Source organism: Podarcis filfolensis (genome assembly GCF_964270895.1).
Source record: "Podarcis filfolensis genome assembly, chromosome: 15".
Classification (NCBI taxonomy): domain Eukaryota; kingdom Metazoa; phylum Chordata; class Lepidosauria; order Squamata; family Lacertidae; genus Podarcis; species Podarcis filfolensis.
In genome coordinates this window covers 7,885,421-7,904,345 of record NC_139618.1, presented here as the reverse complement: position 1 = coordinate 7,904,345, position 18,925 = coordinate 7,885,421, and the positions used below count along the sequence as shown (strand labels likewise).

Genomic DNA, 18,925 nt, shown 5'->3' with positions numbered 1-18,925 from the left:
ATATTTAGGTCATACATGCCATTTTGGGCAGAGAAAGGTTAAGCCACTGCACACTAGGAATGCTAAAAGTAGCTGGAGTTTCAGGGCTGTTTAATTGTTTGCTTGTTGCTCCGGTCATGCAGAATCTTATTGGAGAAGGGCTGTGTTCAGCTTTTGCAGCTGCAGTCTTCTGAATCGCAAGGTGTACGATATTATTTTTCACCATGTGTAAGCAAGATGGTGGGAATGTAAAAAGTGTGTTGTAGCTGCCTGAACTTTTCAGATCTGAGTGTCTGAGAAGTAGTGATGCATGCGTCAAGCCAACTTAGTACATCAGTGCACTTTTCTGTTCTCTGTGTGTAATGGTAAAAGTAGTAATAAAATAAAATATAATAAAATACCTGTGCTACATTATCTCTCTTAAAAGATCAAGGATGTTTTAAGACTCAGTAAAAGACTCCTTAAGCATTTGTTCTTATTCTTGGACTTCAGGCATTTCTCTTGAAAAGTAGCCAGGCAAGGCATGTTAAGTTTGCTATGTGCCTGCCTTAAAAGAGAAAAAAAAACCCCTCAAGTGGACAAGGCTTTCAGTGTCTCTTCCCACCCCCCTCCTATCCCAAAGTGAGAGATTGAAGGTGGGATGAAATTTAGCACCCAGTTAAATTGTTAAAGTCTTGAGCAAAGGGTGCTTGGCCAGCAGTGCCTTAGTGTTAATTCATTATGACTTCATTCCTTCAATTGCATTTTGGTGATATACCCCCATTTTGTCATCACAGCACTGTTGGGCTGGGTGATTTGCCCAAAATGAGCTCCGTGATCAAGTAGTAGGGAATTTGAACAGAAGCCTCTTCAGTCACTTTGATACACTCTCTGCCACATAGGCTCCGTTTTTCTGTGCCCCTGGGCTGCTTGAAAAACTATTGCATGTTTGCTAGTGTAGATCAGATCTACCTCAGTCCTCCTGGCCATAAATAGTTGAGTAGAATGTCCCTTTCAGAGGCAGATTTTTTTTCCTACTGGGTGCAAAGAAGCGTGGGATAGCCTGTTTTTTTCACCTGAGAGGAATGGCAGTGGTTGCTTCCTAATGAAGTCTCTACGGGTGAGGCGAATGCAGGAAGAGACTGTTGCTGTTAAGAGAAGTAGGTGTCTGATCACACCCGTAGATAAGGCAGGAAAGGATTGATTGATTGATTGATTGATTGATTGCACTTATATCTCACCTTTCCTCTAAGGAGCTCACACTGTTGTGTATAGTTTCCCCCTTGCCCATTTTTATCTTCACAACAGCCAGGTGAGATAAGTTAGGCTGAGAATGAGACACTGGCCCACATGGCTGAGTGGGGATTTGAACCCTGGTCTCTCTCGGATCCTAGTCCAACACACTAACCAGTGCATCATGCTGCCTCTCTAAACTTTGTCCCATTAGGTCCTTCCTGGGTGCTTTGAATCTTAAACAGAAAAGAAACAAAGGATTAAACTTGCTGTTTCTTTAGGTGTGCCTGAGCATAGCTTGGGTTTTATGTTGCAAGAATAGTAGAGTGAATGCCAAAGTGTGCTGTAATCTCCAAAGAAAATAAAGATGTACTAGCCTGTTGTTAATGTTTTTAATACATCACACATTTGAATAAAAAGCAGGGAGCCAGCAATGGCCTGTTTAACCCAGCAAATGCGCTTGTGTGTTTTCAAATTGTATATATGTGCAATCCACAAGAATCCCGGGTGTTGAGGAATGTCCCAAAAGAGTGATAGAAGTCACACTATTAGTTGCTTTTTTCAAGTCCTTTTCTTTTGACAGCTGTGGAAATATCACCCCATCCAGACAGGAGATCTCTGCCTCTTTTGGCATGGATACCTGGGTGTGAACAAGTTAATGATCCATTGGAGTATTAAACACTCCAAGGTTTATTTTTCGCTGAGGCCCCAAGGGCCTCTGAAGATGTCATGATAATAGGATTGTTAGCATGAGAAAAGGCAATATTCTCTCCATGGGTTCATTTTAGGGGGATTTGGCAGTGCAACCTCCTAACCTTGGCTTCAGCCTGATGCCAGTTGGTGAGAAGGGTTGTGATCCTCCTAGCAGTGAAGGGTTATTTATTCTAGCATGGGCAGGCAGATGGAATGGCACATTTCCTCTGCTACACATTGAAATGTAGATTTTTTTTAGTAAGTAGGGTACACTGTAGCTTTTATTATTATTATTGTTCCTCTATTCAGAAATCTTTTTTTTTAAAAATTGACTACTTGTTAGCCAGTTACAATTTTCAGTGCTGCATTTCAAGACACTATATTTGTAAATTAGTTGCATTCAGAGTAATAGAAGGTCAGGTCTTGACTTAATCTGAATTTGTAATAATCAAGAGTACCCAAAAGATTTTAATATGCGTTGGAGAAAATATGTTGGTGCATTTTTGCATGTCTGTTGCTAATCTCCCCTGTGCCTACAGAAGCCGGCTGGAGACAAAAACTTGCATCTCATTTTATTGTCCTACTTTGACTCTGGATGTATATTGTCCAGTTAACTTTGAAAAGAAACCCATTTTGAAACAAAATTATTCCAGTCTACTTTAGAAGGCAGTATTTACATATTACCTTTAAGGGATGGTTTATAACCATTTCCGCCATCACCTCCCAAATGCTTGTCCTCCTCTGGTGGATCTTTCTAACCAGTATGAGAGGCATATTGGGATATGGGAACATAACCAGGGATGTGCCCAAGAGTGGCAGTAAGATCATGGTGGGCGAATCCAGTCTATTTCGAAGCTTAGACAGAATTAAGAGAGCTTCCTTACACGAGTAGGTCAGATGAGATGATGTGGCACTCCTTAATCCCTGAAAAAAGGCTTCATGGGTCTGAGCAACTAGGAGTCCTGTTCATTTTGGCTACTGGCTACCTTTGCCATGCTTAGCCCTGAAATTCACATGAGCCAGATGGGGGAAAAGTGATTTTGCATGGTCCTGCAAGATGTCCAGAGGCTGAGATTCCTCCTTGTCGACCAGAACTCCAGAGTTGAAGGCACTAAAATAAAATCTGATACATGCTGCTTTGAACTTTTTCAAGAAATAAGACTTTTCTTAAGGGCAAGCGGGGAAGGAAGACTCTTGTCAAATAATGCATTGTGTTGGATAATGACACAAAACATTGTTGTCACCGTACCAAAAAAATGTTAACATCCTGAGTAAAGTGCTTGTTACTGTTTTTTGGTGTGTTTTTTAAGCAGACCATTTTTGGGTCTGAATACTCAGAAGAGCTGGAAAGCATTTAGAATATCCCTGAGAGATGAGTGTTCCTTGGCTGTAAGGAGAGGGGTGTGGATAAAAAGCACTGTACTGCGGGAAATGGGTATAATGACACTTTTTCCTACATGCAAGCAAATGGCCATAAATCGGTCACTTATGACCTGTTCAAGTGCCTTTATATATACAGTCAATGCTATTGTCTAAGGCTAGAAGGCTTTTAGGCAATTGCAAACATTATCTCCTCTCTGGTAGACCTAGGATGTAGTGCATCAGCCACATGGCTCCATTTGGGGGACCAGCCAGTCTCTCTGGCAAATTTCATTCCCCTTTTGAGCATTTGTTGTATTTTTATGTCTCTGTCTCTTCAGTGGCTTTATGATAAGACTGTTAGGAAATGTGTCACAGCAGCACACACCACCCTCATGAAGGATTGTAAGAGAAAAGCCATGCCTAGCTAACTCTGAAGGCTCCAGTCTTGGTCACTGGGTTTCCTTCTCCAAATCTGTCAGAACAAGAAAGCCACCAACAGCCAAGAAAACCTAAGCTGCCAACATTGATGCTGTGATGCAAGCCTTTCCTCTCTTTTATTTCTCCCTTCTGTCTTAGCGTGCCTAGGGATTTCACATTTCTCAGTGGGATGTGAGAGAGGCACACAGCATATACACAGTACATACAGACCTGCAGAAAAATAGTGGGTTTGCCAAAGTTGCCACAAAATTTAGCTAAATAGAGGTGGCAGGGGGAGGAGAGAAGACTGTCGGCTAGCAGAGCAGATGCCCTGCCACTGAGCATGTGCAGAGAGGAACAGCAGCAACCTCCACTTGCCTCTCTTTCTGGGCAGTAGTGAGAGGTTGGAGAGAGAATGGCCAGTGTGAACAGTGGCAAGTACGGGGGCCCACATTTAAGGGGGATACACAAGCCCCCCACCCCAATTCTGGAACTCCACACTGCTACTACCTGTGCTAATGATCATGACAGAAATGCACACATACCTATAATTTGCATGCTTTAAAAAAATCATGATTAATTGTATGCTGATAGGATCATTCATATGAAAAGGGAGACAAGGATAAAGTAGCTCAGGTAGAAAACTGATCAGGGTAATCTAAAGAGAAGGTGGATTAGCTTTCTCTTAATCTGAAACAAGTCTGCAATTCACACAGTCATGCTGGAGTGTCCCAGTCAGTGCATGTGGCCTTTCCTGAAGTTGCATTTGCGCTTAATAGCAGTTAACGGTGCTGGTAGATTCAAATTACTTTTGGACATGTCTCTTTTGGTTTTTGAAAGAGAGTTTTGTTCGGGAGGTGGAGTTTTGGCATATTTTATAGGCCTAAAATTCACATATCCTTTTCCTGGAAGTTGTGGATGTCTTAACACTTCTCTCCTAACTCCATGCTGAAAGAGAGGCAGGTGAGAAATGTTTGGGCTCGTATAGTGAGGTATAAGGGGACTGTGGCCCCCCTAGATGCTGCTGGACTCACAGGATTATCTGGACCCATTTCTGTCTGGCTTCAGGACTGGTCATGGCCCTGAAATGTCTCTCTGTTCCATCCAGGAGAAGTGCTGGAGGTGGTGATGAGCTGGATGTGGGCCAATAAATAGAAGCGAAATCCTGATAAGACAGGGATGCTACATGTCCTGAGTGCTCTTGACTAAGAATTGACTAAGAGCTTGGGAGATGGCAGTTCTGTGCAGGGATGCAGTCCCCAGGAGGAGCAAGCCTGTAGTCTGGGCTACTCATGGATCCAACATTATTACTAGAGGCTCTGGTGTCTTTAGTAGCTAGGAGTGCCTATTTCCAGCTCTGGCCACTTTTGGGCAGAGATAGTTTGGCCACTATGCTCCATGCACTCTTAGCTCCCATATTGGATTATTTGCAAGGCACTCTCGGTGCGGCTGCACTTGAAAACAACTGAGAAGCATCAACTGATCAAAAAGGCAGCAGCCAGATTACTGGCTGGGATTTCATTTAGAACTCATATAACCCTCATTTTAAGAAGTTGCACTGGTATGTTGTGTGAAGAAATACTGCCTTTTGTCTTTCCTGCAGCTACTACTATCAGTCAGTTTGTATTCCTTAGGGTTCCCAGATGCATGTTTACTCTCAGGCAGGGAAAGGGCTGCTTTCCCTTAAACCCCCTCCCCTACAAGGTGCATTGCCTTGAAATAAAACAGTTTTGGGGTATGGTTATGGCATACTAGTATTTAGCTTTTTAGGGAAGCTAAATGTGCTCTTCATACAAAACAACATGACAGTTTTGTTGCTGTGTATTTTCCACCCAGATCTAGGACGTGGTGGCAGCCTGTTTGATGATGAACCAGGCTGTTTCAGAGTTCTAACTACACTGTGAAAATGGCTGGCTCCAATATCTCTGTATGCCATATACTGGAGTATATCTAAATGGAATTGTGTTGGCATCTTCAGATAAGTGATCGAAGATCCTAGAGGTTTAGCCTGAAAGTCGCTTACCTTGTGCTTATTTAAAGTATGGCGCATTGTCTTGTTTTCACAAGCTGAAGATTTGCAATAGGTTATTTTACAGTCTGCTTGATGCCTGAAAGAAATGTTCCACAGGTGAAACAATAAGAGAAGCGAAAAATCTATTCCCACTAGCAGGGCTTTGATTTCAAAGCTGCACTAGCACAGTGAAGATCATGATTTTGTGTCAAACATGATGTTTATTTCAAAATAGACCTTGTAAGCCCCTTGATCTTGGGATGAGCTGAAGCTGATAGGGTTGTATTCCTTGCCAGAGGCGAACACTTAATTTTCTCAACAGCATGTAGTGGAATCAGCTTAAGGGTTAAGTGTTCTTTCCTTTTTTATTTTTCAAGGTACCCAACGTAAAGTAAAAAGGGACATGTGCCCTTTGCTATTGACTGTCTTGTTATTAATTGCTGATAAGATCACAGTGGGCATGATTCACCAGTGACTTCTTCTAGGGAGGCCACTGGAATTTTTTCTCAGGCAAAATGTGAAGCAAATTTGAGGGTCCTCATTGGGTGAAACATCTGCAGAAGTTCAGAAGGCACACTCCAAACGCTTGTGATATTTCATTGTAGTATTGGCTGTGTAATTAGTACACACAGAACAACATAAGCTACAGAAGCCAGGTTTTACCATCTATGTTATGACTAAAATCCACTTTAAAGAGTAGATTTAAGTAATTTGGAGCTTCCATCTCTGTCTGGATAGCATCTAAGAAATATTCTTTCAGCTTCCCTAGATAAGCCTAGAGTTCTTGGGCTCAAGTGGGAGGAGGTATTGCCTCCCGACTGAACCCTATTGAATCTTATTTAAAAATAGGAAGGTTTTGAACAATTGGAAAGTACATACTGAATTTTCTTCATAAGCACACACTTTCCCCACTGTACAGAGGGTCAACTACTTCCTTGTTTTCCAGAATGGACCCCCCCAAAGGGCAGTGAAAACTTAAGTCCTCCACCCTCCACAGCAGGTGCCTGTCGTCCATCTGAAGATAGCTGCCAACATCTGGTGCAATTGCCTCTCCAAAAGCTGTAACAAGGGGGCCTGCAGTTCAAATGCAGAGAGAGCATCGCCTCCTTAATGATAACAAGCTGTTGGCTTCCCCTCGGAGATGAATTCATCTCACAGATGTTTGCTTAGTTTTGGCAATCTTATCACTTGTAGCTTTGGTGATTATGCTCAACTGGAGACTATTACTATAAAAGAATAGTTTGAACTTACTCCATTTCTATGCTTTTTTGTTGTGTTGTTTGCTTCCGAAATATAATTTATATCAAAAACGGTAATGTTGATCCCATTAGCCAAGTACCCTTTAGGACATCTGCAGGCCGGTAGCTTCTCGACATTAAGCGCTGGTGAATGTCTTTCATCCATGCTGACATTTTTAATGTTCCCTCTTCAGCAATTCTGTGGTTTCAACCCTTTGTTTAACACTACTTTCTAAGCAATTACTTCCAGCTCCTCCTGTGAATGATCCTTATGACCCATGGTTATATATGTGTATGTTTTTGCAACCTGTGAATCACAAAGGATGCTCTGGCATCATCCTTACGACAAGAAGGCTATTTGTGATGTTGGTAATGGTTATAAAGAACACACGCAGCTCTTTTAACATCAGAAGTTGCTTTGTTTTTTATATTGTTTGAAAACCGAGATAGCAATTTGGTGCCACCTAATAGGCTCTGTTCAGTAATCTTGCAACACTTCACTTTTGAATCTTGCTTTTCAGGGCTCCCCCTCCTACACCCCCCGCCCCCCATTTCAGTGCAGGCTTTTTGTTCAAGTGCCTGGGTTTTAACTCTAGTAAACAGGACCTATTTTTGGAAGCTTGTTTATGGGCCTCGGGTGACTCAGATGCGGCTGAAGAATGTGTCACTGATGGCGAGGTCACCATACATGTAATTTCTTGGCCCATAAATAGATATTGATCCAAAGAGCTGGTGACACCATTTTTGCATTGTAATACATTAGGGAGGGAGAACTGCAGGCCACGGGCTTGTCCCCTGTCGCCCTTCATGTTTCTGCCTGGCCCCTTGCAAACCCCACAAAGCCTCAATCAATTTGGTATAGTGCCATCCCTGCTGTCAGCTGCACGAAGAGGTGTTTTATTTATTTTTTTTAAAATACTTTATGTATTGCCCTTCAACCTACTAGATTTCAAGATGATTTACAAGGGTATTAGGGCATGACAATTCAACAGTGCATATCACAAACAATACTATCGGTGGATAAAATATATTAAAAAATATAACAATATCAGCCAGCCAAATCTCAATAAAAATTTGCTGTTGTTTTGCCTGGGACCCAAAGATTAACAAAGTAGGTGCCCCACAGACTTCCTTGGGGAGGATATTTATTAGCTTGGGTGCCCTGGCTGAACTGTCCTCTCTGACATTGAAACCTGTCTTATATTGGATGAGAGGCATACATGGAGAAAGGCTGTCAGTCATTATAAAGAAGAGCAAAATAGCATCTATATGTTTAGATGAAATACATTTGTGTGTGCTCAAGGCTTCGGTGCTTCACATTATCTCACTAATCCTTGCAACAATCTTGGAGGGAGGGCCTTTGCTATCGCAGTATTAAAAATGGTGGGCTTCGTCTGAGAGAGAGTGGTTTCTTGGAAGACAGTACAGCAAGTAACAATACTCCTGTGAGACTGGGGACTCAGGACCTCATCTTTTAACCACTACTACACTAAGGTAAGGCTTTCCTTCACAGAAATAATTATGATGTCATTTCGGGGGAGAACGTGAGTTTTTTCCTGAGTAGAGTTAGTTTAATTGGGGAGGCTGGTACACCTCCTTTGAGCTTGCAGCATTATAATTATGGAGACGGGCTAAATGTTAATGCCCATCATAAAGAATGTGCTGCTCTGAATGTCTGTTACTGATAATTATTTCTGATGAATAAACCAAAAGGACAAGTATGTGCGAAGTTCATATTGCAGCTTTCAGGTTTTATTATATGCTTCTCCTGAAGGGGCAATCATTGTGGTGCACCAGCTGGTTGTTTCTGTGGCCCGACACTCCCAGGAGATAGTTGATGATAATGCAAACTTGAACTAGCAGAAGTGCCAATGTGTTTGTGGGTATATTTATAGATACATTGTTTATCAGGTGAAGCAACCCTCCGCAAGGGGAGGGGGACTTAGCAGCTCTGCACAGAGGCATGAGCTCGTGGAAGGCCACCAACATCCTTTGTGCTTTCCCATTAACACAGTGGGGTGTTGAGCTCCAGGTGTTGCCCTGCCTATTTCTGCTTAAAAGTGAGGAAAGCAGGGACAAGTATGCATGCTGAAAACAGAAAGGACCTATTGACTACCAAGATCTGCTGGTGAGAAGACCTTTGCCTGCAGGGTTAAACTACATGTGCCATGTGGCATTTGGGAGGTTCTGTTTTTGTATGAGTCGTGCAAAGCCCCTTTTCTTAGGGTGGCGGGACGTAGTTCCTTTGAACCCTCCGTGTTTCCTTTCCTTTCACATGTGAACTCTCTTCCCCAGCACACACACCCAGGTCCATCATTGCCCCCAAAACACTAGTATTTTCAGTGTGAGTACTCATTAAACCTGCACCTGCCATCTTTGAAAAAGAATTCTCCCTCCTCTCACTGGAGGGAATGCCTCTTCTTAGACAAGGCCTTCTGTAACACCTGCTTGCTGGCAGCATTTTTTATTTATATACAGATATAATTCATAGAGTTAATTAGCAGAGTAAAATTCATTACAAATTTATCAGCCAAGCTCTCTTTAATCAGGTGACAGCCCTATTCAAAAACCGGGTTTTAGAGCATTCTGAGCCAGGATTATTTGTGCTCTGACATGACATCAGATAGAAGGGGTTGGAAGGGATTTACATTCAACAGTACTGAGCACAGCCCTGTGGCATGGTCACTTAACCCTTTGTGGCATTGTATTTTCAGTGGGCCATGCTGGTTGTGGTCTGATAGCGCCATCCTACCTGCTGTGTGAAAATAACTTGATGGTGGTGTTTTGGATATATAATTTTGACAAAGGCATCATTACTTATGCCAAGCTTTAAGAGTTGCTTATGGATTCATTTGTTTTCTATTCCAAATAGCCAAAAAAATATTCATCAGAGTATATGGGGGAAGGAAGGTTGACCGCTGGCATTTGTGAACCCCTCTAAGATCTACAGATGAAGGGTGGCATACAAATTTAGTAAATAAATAAAAATCTATGCAGCTATACAATTCCCTTACTACCCCAGAGCAAAAAACCTGGCTGCTGCTTGTTGCCAAGATTTTCCCAGATCAGGTCCTCTGATGCTTTTAGGGGAGACACATTGATGCAGTGTTTGGGAGAACAAGTCCCATAGATGTGATCATAGGTTTGTATAATTTATGTATTTATTTATGTTGGCAATTATGTACCCCACTTTTTATGCTAAGGGCATACTCAGGATGGCATACAGCATATAAAAGTAGGGGAATTACAGTTCTGAAAAGAGCAGCAAGTTATGCACAGTAGCTGTGAGAAAGCACAATAAAAAATACACCAGGAACAGGGAAATGAAAGGGGGGGCATTGCCTAGGGGGCTGTGGTTAAAGAACGTTCACCAAAATAAAATGCTCTTAAGAGCCTTCTTAAAAAGGGTAGATAAACCTGATTTTTGATGCTGTTACATAATTTAGGCAGCACAATAAAAACCCCTCTTATCCCCATCTGCATCTTGGCTGATGGTGGGGTGGGGTGTAAGGAGGAAAGAGACCAAGAAGGGCCTAAAACTGAGTGAAGATGTTGAACAGGAAAGAGACTATTCCTGATAATTGGTTGTGGTGTTTTAGAGCAAGTCATTTCTCTCATGCACACAGGGATATGTTAGCCATTTGTCTATCTACCTTTAATTTGTGGGGAAGTGTGTGTTTTTTGTGTTCTTGCTCATCTCCACTTAAAACCAATGACAGCTAATTTTTGTCTGGCATAATCACGTGTATGTACTAAGTAGAACAGTATTAATGAAATAGTATCTTTACTTAATTTATGTATGGCTGGAACATGGATTATGCAATTTGAGCAGAAAATTGGGTAGGTTTATATTGCTTTGCTTTGTTTTTGTGATAAAGAACTTCGCAGACAGAAAATTACTCCCTGTTAAATTTTTCAGGTTTTAACCAAAGATATGGTATGTCTTAGCAGATCCAGTATATATGTTCTTCTATTTGCATCTTATTATGGATTACTGCTGCGTGCACTTGGCAGACCCGCTTTAACTCCAGCGTTAGATTTGCCCATTTATTTCTCTCTGCAGTTTAAGAAACCTTTTCCACGTAAGGCAAGTGATCTAATAATAGGCCATACTGTGGGAGTATTTGGCTGCCAGCAGTTCATAAAATCTGGATTCGTTTACTCCAATGGGTCTCCACTGGCCCCTCCTTGGCTCCCGAGGAGCTGATTGTGTCAGAGGAAGAAGAAAAAGGCAGCGAGAGATTAAATGCACCATGATTGTAGATGCAAAGTGAATCAACACAAACTAGGCAGTCACTTATTTTTATTATTTTGGTTTGGTTTCTGGCGCTCTGGAATTTGACCTTGTCTCTTAATGCTGTGAGTTCCTGACTATCAGTCACGCCTGAGACATTGTCAGGCTGAGCCGCTCCTTTCTGAGGAAGAGCGTTCCCACCACTCATGTGACCTTGTGACACTCGTGCTGAAGGTTGAGCATTCCCCAGGATGCTGGTGGTCTTTCCACACAGGGAATTTCAAGGGGAGGGCGCTAAGGCTCACATTGATTCTTTTAAGTGCTCTTTCATTCATCTCTTTTTACCTTTCCTGTGGTTCAGCTATTATTAGGAGGCTCTTGTTTTTGTTTCCATTGGTTAAGTATAGTGAAACCATCCCTACTACCTTAATCTAAAATATATGAGTGGCAGTGAGAGGTGATATAATTGCTTTTGCTCTCATTAATGTTCTAAATTTTCTCTCGTGTTCATGTGTCCTTGTAATCTCCAAAGAGTAAAAATTAACCTTTGCATTTCTCCCTGAAATCTTAGAATTCTTCTGCCAAGAGAATAGTCTGTCACACCAGTAATAGTTCCAATGAAAATTTGTCTTCCTGCTGTTTTCTTTTTCTTTTTTCTAAATTATCCTAAGAGCAGCCTGCGTTTCTCAGCTGTGACACCTAAACTTCTCGCTTTGACCCTGTGCATCTTCCCTGATTGCAGGAGAGGAATAGGGAATCGGCTCTCTTGAACACTGATCCTTCCTAATTAGTAAATGTGGTGGTTATTTGGCCGCAACAGCTGTCTTTGACATAAGGCTCCAGCAAGTTCCAGCTGTATTAGACTTCTTGCTTCAAGCAACTGCTGTTGAATGTGAGAGCTGCACAGAAGTAGTGCTGATCTGCTAGACTCACCTGACCTCACCAGTGCATTGTTCTCATACCTGTAAAGCCATTCGTTTTAAATATTAAGAGGTTCCCTAAATATGGTCCTGGACCCATTGCTGCAATGCAACATAAGTTCAGACAGCAGCAGTTGCAAAGCATTTCCAAGACTGTGTGACTACAGGCCGTACGTGGGGCTTTGTATCTGAAATCGTCCAGCTCTGGAGTAGTCTTACCATTTGATCCAGCTGAATGTATAAAATGGCTCCAAGTCTCAGGAGTGTACTGAGATTTACTTAACATCAAAAATGAGATTTGCTCTAGTAAGCATGAAGACTGCCTGTTAGCACATCTTGCTTTTGTTCTGTTTCCTTGTGACTTTTTTGCCTTACCAGATAGTTTATTTTGTTATAACTTTAAATAAATAAATAAATAAATAAATAAGATTAATTGTGACATATATTTTGGCTTTTCTTGCACCATGCTGCTCATGGAGTTCCCAAGCCACCTTTCCATCCTAGCACTGACCAGATCCAGACCTGCTTAGCTTCAGAAATTTTGCTGCATCATGTGCCTTTAGCCCCAGGCTAGAAATATGGTTATGGAAAACAGATGTGTGTCGAATAAGCACTTTAAATGGTGTACCAGCTTTTAGTTTCATTGATAGGCAGCTCTCCATACCTTTTTAATTGAGTGCGTTTAAATCTGCTCAAGGGATGGACAAATTTGTCAATTTATGCATTTCTGTGTGCACATATTATGCACAATTTTATAAGTAGTCCCCTCCCCTAATATTATAATGCATTTTTGTGAATTATTTTCACTGATATGCATATTTTTATATACACAATGCCTTTTTGTACTTTTTTGTTGTTGTTGTTGGAGAGCCGTAGCACAGAATTTGGAGAAGGGTGAATCTAGCAGACCATAGCTACATTTTGGTTCATGTATTTATTGGTTTGGGAAGCAGGAATTTGTTTGGGAAGCAAACAGAACAAGTTTCTTCCCCATCTTTATTCTGCTGCATAAAGGTAAAGGGACCCCTGACCATTATTCTGCTGCACAGAGATTGGTAATTTCAAGCCACGTTTAGTACAGCAAAATTTGTTGCTTTAGCCTCCCACCCACCTACCCTGATGTGCTTATTTGACTTTCGATAGTTGAATTTGTGGGTTATCCCAGAACATGTGTACCTTTCTTCACTACAACATTTTATATCTGCTAAAACGATTACAGATTTTTTAAAAGACTCCCCTGTCAACTGTGGAGTGTTGTTGAGGGAAAGGCAGCTCTTAATTCTCTCTACTTCCCCTCGACTTTACTCCCTTCTGTGAGAAATGGCCTACTTAGTTGAGGTTCTTTTGATGCAGTTGGGTGAGGTCAGGTCAGGTCAAAACACTCGCAGTGCAAGAAATGCAGGAAACAGCTTTCTGCAGGATCTGAACTGTTTCCAGGCTGTTTTTTAAAAATGGTCTGTCTGTATATGTTAGTGTCTAAGTGGTGTGTGCCTGTGCATGCATAAAATACATGTCCTGCTCTTCAAAAATATTTTCTCAAACAATGGCATATTTAAAAGTAAAATTAATAAAAACGCCACAACATTAAAGCTCCAAAATAAAGGCATATAGAAGCAGCAGAAAACAAATTTCAGAGGGAGTGAAACTATTAAAGGGTCGAACATTGAACCTGCCCTTTTGGGGTTTTGTGTCTATAACTCCTGTGTAGAAAAGGCTGAACCTGAAGTTACTACTTGTTCGTCTGATGTCTCCTGGATGGTGCTGCAGCTTAATGCCACTTCACTGCAATAGTCTTTTCTCATTATTAATACACATAGGGGTTTTAAAAGATACAGGAGGAATTGAGAGACCCTGTTGTTTCTCCTGGACCTCTCAGAGACTTTTGTTATTATCCACCATGATGTTATTCTAGTTGGACTACCTGTATTATATATTGTCTGTATTAGGCATTTGTGGCCAGTTCCAGAAGGTGGTACTGAGGCATCACAGCTGGCTCCTTGGCATGTCTGGATTTTAAGAGGGTATTATCTTGTCCTTCATTCTCTTTAACATCTGCATGAAACTACACAGTCTACTTGTGATGTGTCAGACATTTGCTGGAGGACTGTGGCATGCAGGGAGCTGTACGCTTGTTGGATCCTCCGCAAGATTTTGTAAGCAAAACTTTCGTTTAATGTTAATGACGTTTTAACAATTAACTTGCAGAGGATTTGAGTGCTTGCAAAAGAGTACCGTTGTGATTGGTCCAGCAAATATTTTAAAGATTTGCCTGTGTTATCTTGGAAAGCACCATCAGTATGGGAATACTTCAGATGAAAGCAGAAACAAGCTTCAAGGTAGTATGTTTTAATTTGGGCTTGAATTGAGAAGCTCTGGTTTTGTGCATGTCAACTGTGTGGTCAGCCACCTTGGCTACAGATGGGGTAGGTGTGGAGAACCTGTTGGTTCTTCAGATGTTGCTGAAATTCAGTTCCCATCTTTCGTGGCCATTGACCATGCCTCCTGTTTAGGCTGGGACTCTGCCTAAGCAATGATAGTCTTGCCTGAGTGTTGCCATGTTCTCCAGTTCTGATCTCTTGTTTCCCAGTTCCTGGCTCCTGGTTCCCACTTGGCAGCTGCCTGTGGCTCAAAGCAGTACAGTGGTACCTCAGGTTACATACGCTTCAGGTTACATACACTTCAGGTTACACACTCCGCTAACCCAGAAATAGTGCTTCAGGATAAGAACAGAAATTGGGCTCTGGCGGCGCGGCGGCAGCAGGAGGCCCTATTAGCTAAAGTGGTGCTTCAGGTTAAGAGCAGTTTCAGGTTAAGTACGGACCTCCAGAACGAATTAAGTACTTAACCCAAGGTACCACTGTACTGAGGAGGACTGACACAGTGGTGGTTGGCCATTGAAAGAAAGTAGAGTTGCCAATCTCTCTGCCCATTGTTGAGATACACGGGGGGGGGGGGGCTTCAGATAAGCTTGGGCATCCCAGAAAAGGTGGAATGGTCACTTTCTCCCTGTTGGTTGCCTTTAATGAAACAGCAGTTCTCTGGTTAAAGCTCTCCACTCCTCTCGCACTACCTGTGCCAAAAGCCACTAACCTCTGTAGCAAACAGTCCCCTGTCCGCTCTGCCCCATCTTAGCAAAAAGATGGTGCTTCTGATAAAACACAATGGCAAGGTGTGTTTTATATCTCCCCTTGTCCCTTATCCACCACTGGTAGGATCACATGCGGTGTCAAGGGCTTGTATTTCTTAGATGCAGCACAAGCCAGCCCCCCTCCCCCCCCCCCGGTAGCGGAATTTTAATCACTTAGATGCAGAGCCTTGATAGACTGAATCAATTTAATTTCTGTTGCTTGGGACTGGAAAGAACGGGATGGTGGCACGAGAGAAGGTCAAGGCAACTTACTGAGTAAACAGTTTGGTTTATAAATGTGTCCAAGAGATTCTGTCCCACCCCCAGTCTCCCCCACTCCCACCCCTCTTTTGGTTATTTTTTTGTTCTTCTTTTAAAAAAAAGAAAATCTCATGCAGACAAAACAAACATGGCAATATCCCTAGGAACGCTGAAAGCCAGCGACATGGTTCTTTGCTGGAGGGGAAAGCTTATTAATCAAAGCACCAGCTCCGAAATGCTTGAAATGCCTTTTGAAGCAAAGGTCCTTCTCCCACTGGGGCCTATGGAGTCTTTTGATTTGCTCCCAAGGAGAGAGGCTCCTGTCCCTTTCTATAGGTGAGGGCTTTAAGGTGAACATTTTGAAAGGTTTCCACACTTTATAAATATCACTTGAAAAATACCCATTCAAGTGCCTCGGAAAGGGTTCGGCCCGGCCAAAATTCCTATTATCTAATTGTTTACTATTGCGCTGGATAGATTCTGCTTGGCAGAAAGCATTTATATTGCATTTAAGGTCCTCTACAAAAAAAGAGAAAGGCTTTGTCCTCATAGCAACCTTGTGAGGAAAGTATCACATCCTCTTCCTAGTGAACAATCCAATGTACTGGACGTTCTTTCAGGATCTTTTAGGGCTGAGGAAGCTCAGTTTGATACTTCTGATTGGAAGAGGCCAAGGTGTTCTTACTTAGTTATTCAAACCCTGCACTTGGCAAATATAGTGGGGTTCAAACCTGGGCCTGGCAGAAATTTAGGACTGAGTGAAAATGGAGGAAGACGGGAGTTTTGCAAACACCTTAAAATGCTACAGAGAATACCTTTCATTTTTTTAGAGGGCTCAAAAGGAGATGAAAGTGTGTGAAGTGGCTACACTGCCCTTGTCCCTAATACATTGCCAAGCTCTGGTAGTAGTCACAGTGCTGGAGGTAGTAGCACACTGATGGAACTGGGGACAGAGCAACCTATGGCTGCTGCAATGGAAGGCAGAACTCTTTGAGAAGTGGGTTGGTCAGCCGTCTTAAAGAAGTAAAAAACGGAAGAAAAGGCTCCCAGATGCATGGAGTAGGAGTGTATCATGGCTGTGTGTGTACATAAAGGTATGTCTTTATCACTAAGTGCCTGACTGTAGAGGTCAAAATAACTGTATTCATTGTATAGTTGGAAATACCTGAGCAAAGAGAGGGAAGGTAACTTGACCATAGCATGTCCCGCAGGTCATTGTCAAAGCTGGAATAGACTTGGCTTTGGAATCCAGCTTTCAATCTCATTCTGTCGTTGCATGGTTTTTTTCCCTCTGGAACTTGTAAATGTCCAGATAAATGGAATGAATTCTATGCAAATGATTTTTCTCCTTTTAAAAGTGGTTATTTCACACCCAGTGTGTGTATCTGATCAGCAGAGTCACGCTTTGAACTGTTGGTTTGAGGAGTCTTTACTGTGCAAAATTTATATGCAACAAGCACTCTAGTAAGATCTCTTAATGTTCGAAGGCCTGGGGAGGCAGCCATATGGATAGCCAAGCCAACTCAGTCCCCTTGCTCTCTGGTCCAGTCCTTTTCACCTCCAGTCTCTTTCCTACAGCGGCATTTCCTCTGCCCCCCGCCAGGTTTGGGCAGGCTGGTGCAATGTTTCAGCTTCCAGATTGCTGTAATCGCCCTGATCTGATGAGCTTTTAGAAGCCTGCCTAATTCTGAAAGGCATGTATAATAGAGGAGCAATGTGAATTAATAAAGCAAACTTGGCCAGCTTTATGGCAAATTTGGTAGCCTGCCATAACCATCAGCCCCATATGTGCAGTTGTAAATAACTACTATGGTTGAATTTCTTTCAAGTTGCCCATAATGATCATAATTATACATAATGAAAGGAAGATTACCCTTCCATATAACCTCAGCCAGAAAGAAATATGGATCCTTTGCCGTTCATATCCAGGTGGATGTGCTGTGTTGCCTGAGAGCTAGTACGGAGCCCTGTCTTAGATCTCAGGCTTGCTAAACTACACCCTCTTTAATTAATGTGCACATGAACTAGTTAACTCTTGTGAGTGTTGGCTATCTAGAAAGGAAAACTGTATTTTGTATGGGTAAGACGGGTTGGCTTTAAACAGGATCCAATCCTTATTTCATGTGATCATTGCCTTTGGCTGCACTCTCTTGCTTGGGAGTAAAAGAGCAAAGAGTCTTGTGACACCTTAAAGACCTAACAAATGATGGTGTAAGGTGTCACAGGACTTTTTGCTGGTTTTGCTGTGGAAGCCTAACGTGATTACGTCTTTGAAATTTGAATGGGAGCATATCTGTCAATCCTGGACCTCTTTACACAAACAAAGGCATATGAGTGTTGTATAGCAATGATTTGTGAATCACTGCCTTAATTCCGTATTGTTCATGCATATATCATATGCTGATTCTTGTGTGCTCTATGCTTTTAATTTTGGTTTCTTGACAGTAATAATATTGATTGATTGATTGATTGATTGATTGATTGATTGATATTTTACATGCAGTAGTGCACTCCTTCCCTTTTCCCATAAAGAGGGTCTCATTCAGTAAAGTCATCTGATGACATCTTAGAATTCTTTCCCTGCTTTCTAAGCATACCATAGCCCATCCTCTTGATAATGCTAAGTGGAGGATCCAGTAAGCAGTGAAGGGACCCCAGGTTGACACCATGTCAGGTACTCATTGGGGCCCCTGCAGTTGCACACTGCCCAGCCCCTGAACCTGTGACCCTCCAGATGCTTCTGAAGTGTAACTCCCATTCATAGGAACAAGCACGAGGGGTATATTTCCCTGCTCACTAAAGCAAACAAAAATGAAGTTCCATTCAGGGGAAGACACCAGTTTCTCCTGCTCTCAGCTTACTGTATTTCCAGTATGATGCAACAAGAATAAATGAATATTAGGTTTGGTTAAATAGAAGTAATTCCTAGTATGTATGTAGCTTCGGGTAGAGATGATGGACAGTGTCTACTTTGCCCAGTCCAAAATTAATTTTAAAAATAAAACACCTGATTAAGAATATGTCTGAAACACTAACCAGCTTTCTTTAGATTTAGGATAAGGAAAGTATCCCAGACCCCAGTTTCCCCCACTGTACTCATTGGAAGTACATCAAGGCCTATCCAAGGGAGCTAGTGTAGAGCAGTGTTCCCCAACCTTGGGCCTCCAGCTGTTTTTGGACTACAATTCCCATCATCCTTGACCACTGGTCTTGCTAGCGAGGGATGATGGGAGTTGTAGTCCAAAGACAGCTGGAGGCCCAAGGTTGGGGAACACTGGTATAGAGGACACCATGTGAAAGAGAAGGGAATGGAGTAAGCTTGGAGTCCTCTTAGCCCCTTAGCCCCAACATCTTTGGGTATCATAGCAGACCCTGAAGCTTCAGGGACGTCCAGAGCCATTTTATTCCTTTTATCAGGCCTATTTTGGAACCAGTTCACCCAAGCTCCCAAATGGGTGCAGTTCAACTACA

General features: G+C 42.2%; 1 protein-coding gene and 1 long non-coding RNA gene across 50 annotated transcripts in view; one reads left to right on the top strand and one right to left on the bottom strand.

The window, feature by feature from the left end:
* The window catches only part of MSI2 (musashi RNA binding protein 2), a 451,089-nt gene that overhangs the window by 177,021 nt on the left and 255,143 nt on the right, over positions 1 to 18,925 (top strand). The gene's annotated exons all lie outside the window — the stretch shown is intronic.
* LOC310750244 lies at positions 597 to 7,175 on the bottom strand. Its single transcript, XR_014542015.1, has 3 exons — positions 6,926 to 7,175; positions 5,687 to 5,771; positions 597 to 1,427 (listed from the first exon to the last, which is right to left on the bottom strand). It is a non-coding gene; the product is annotated as an uncharacterized lncRNA (long non-coding RNA).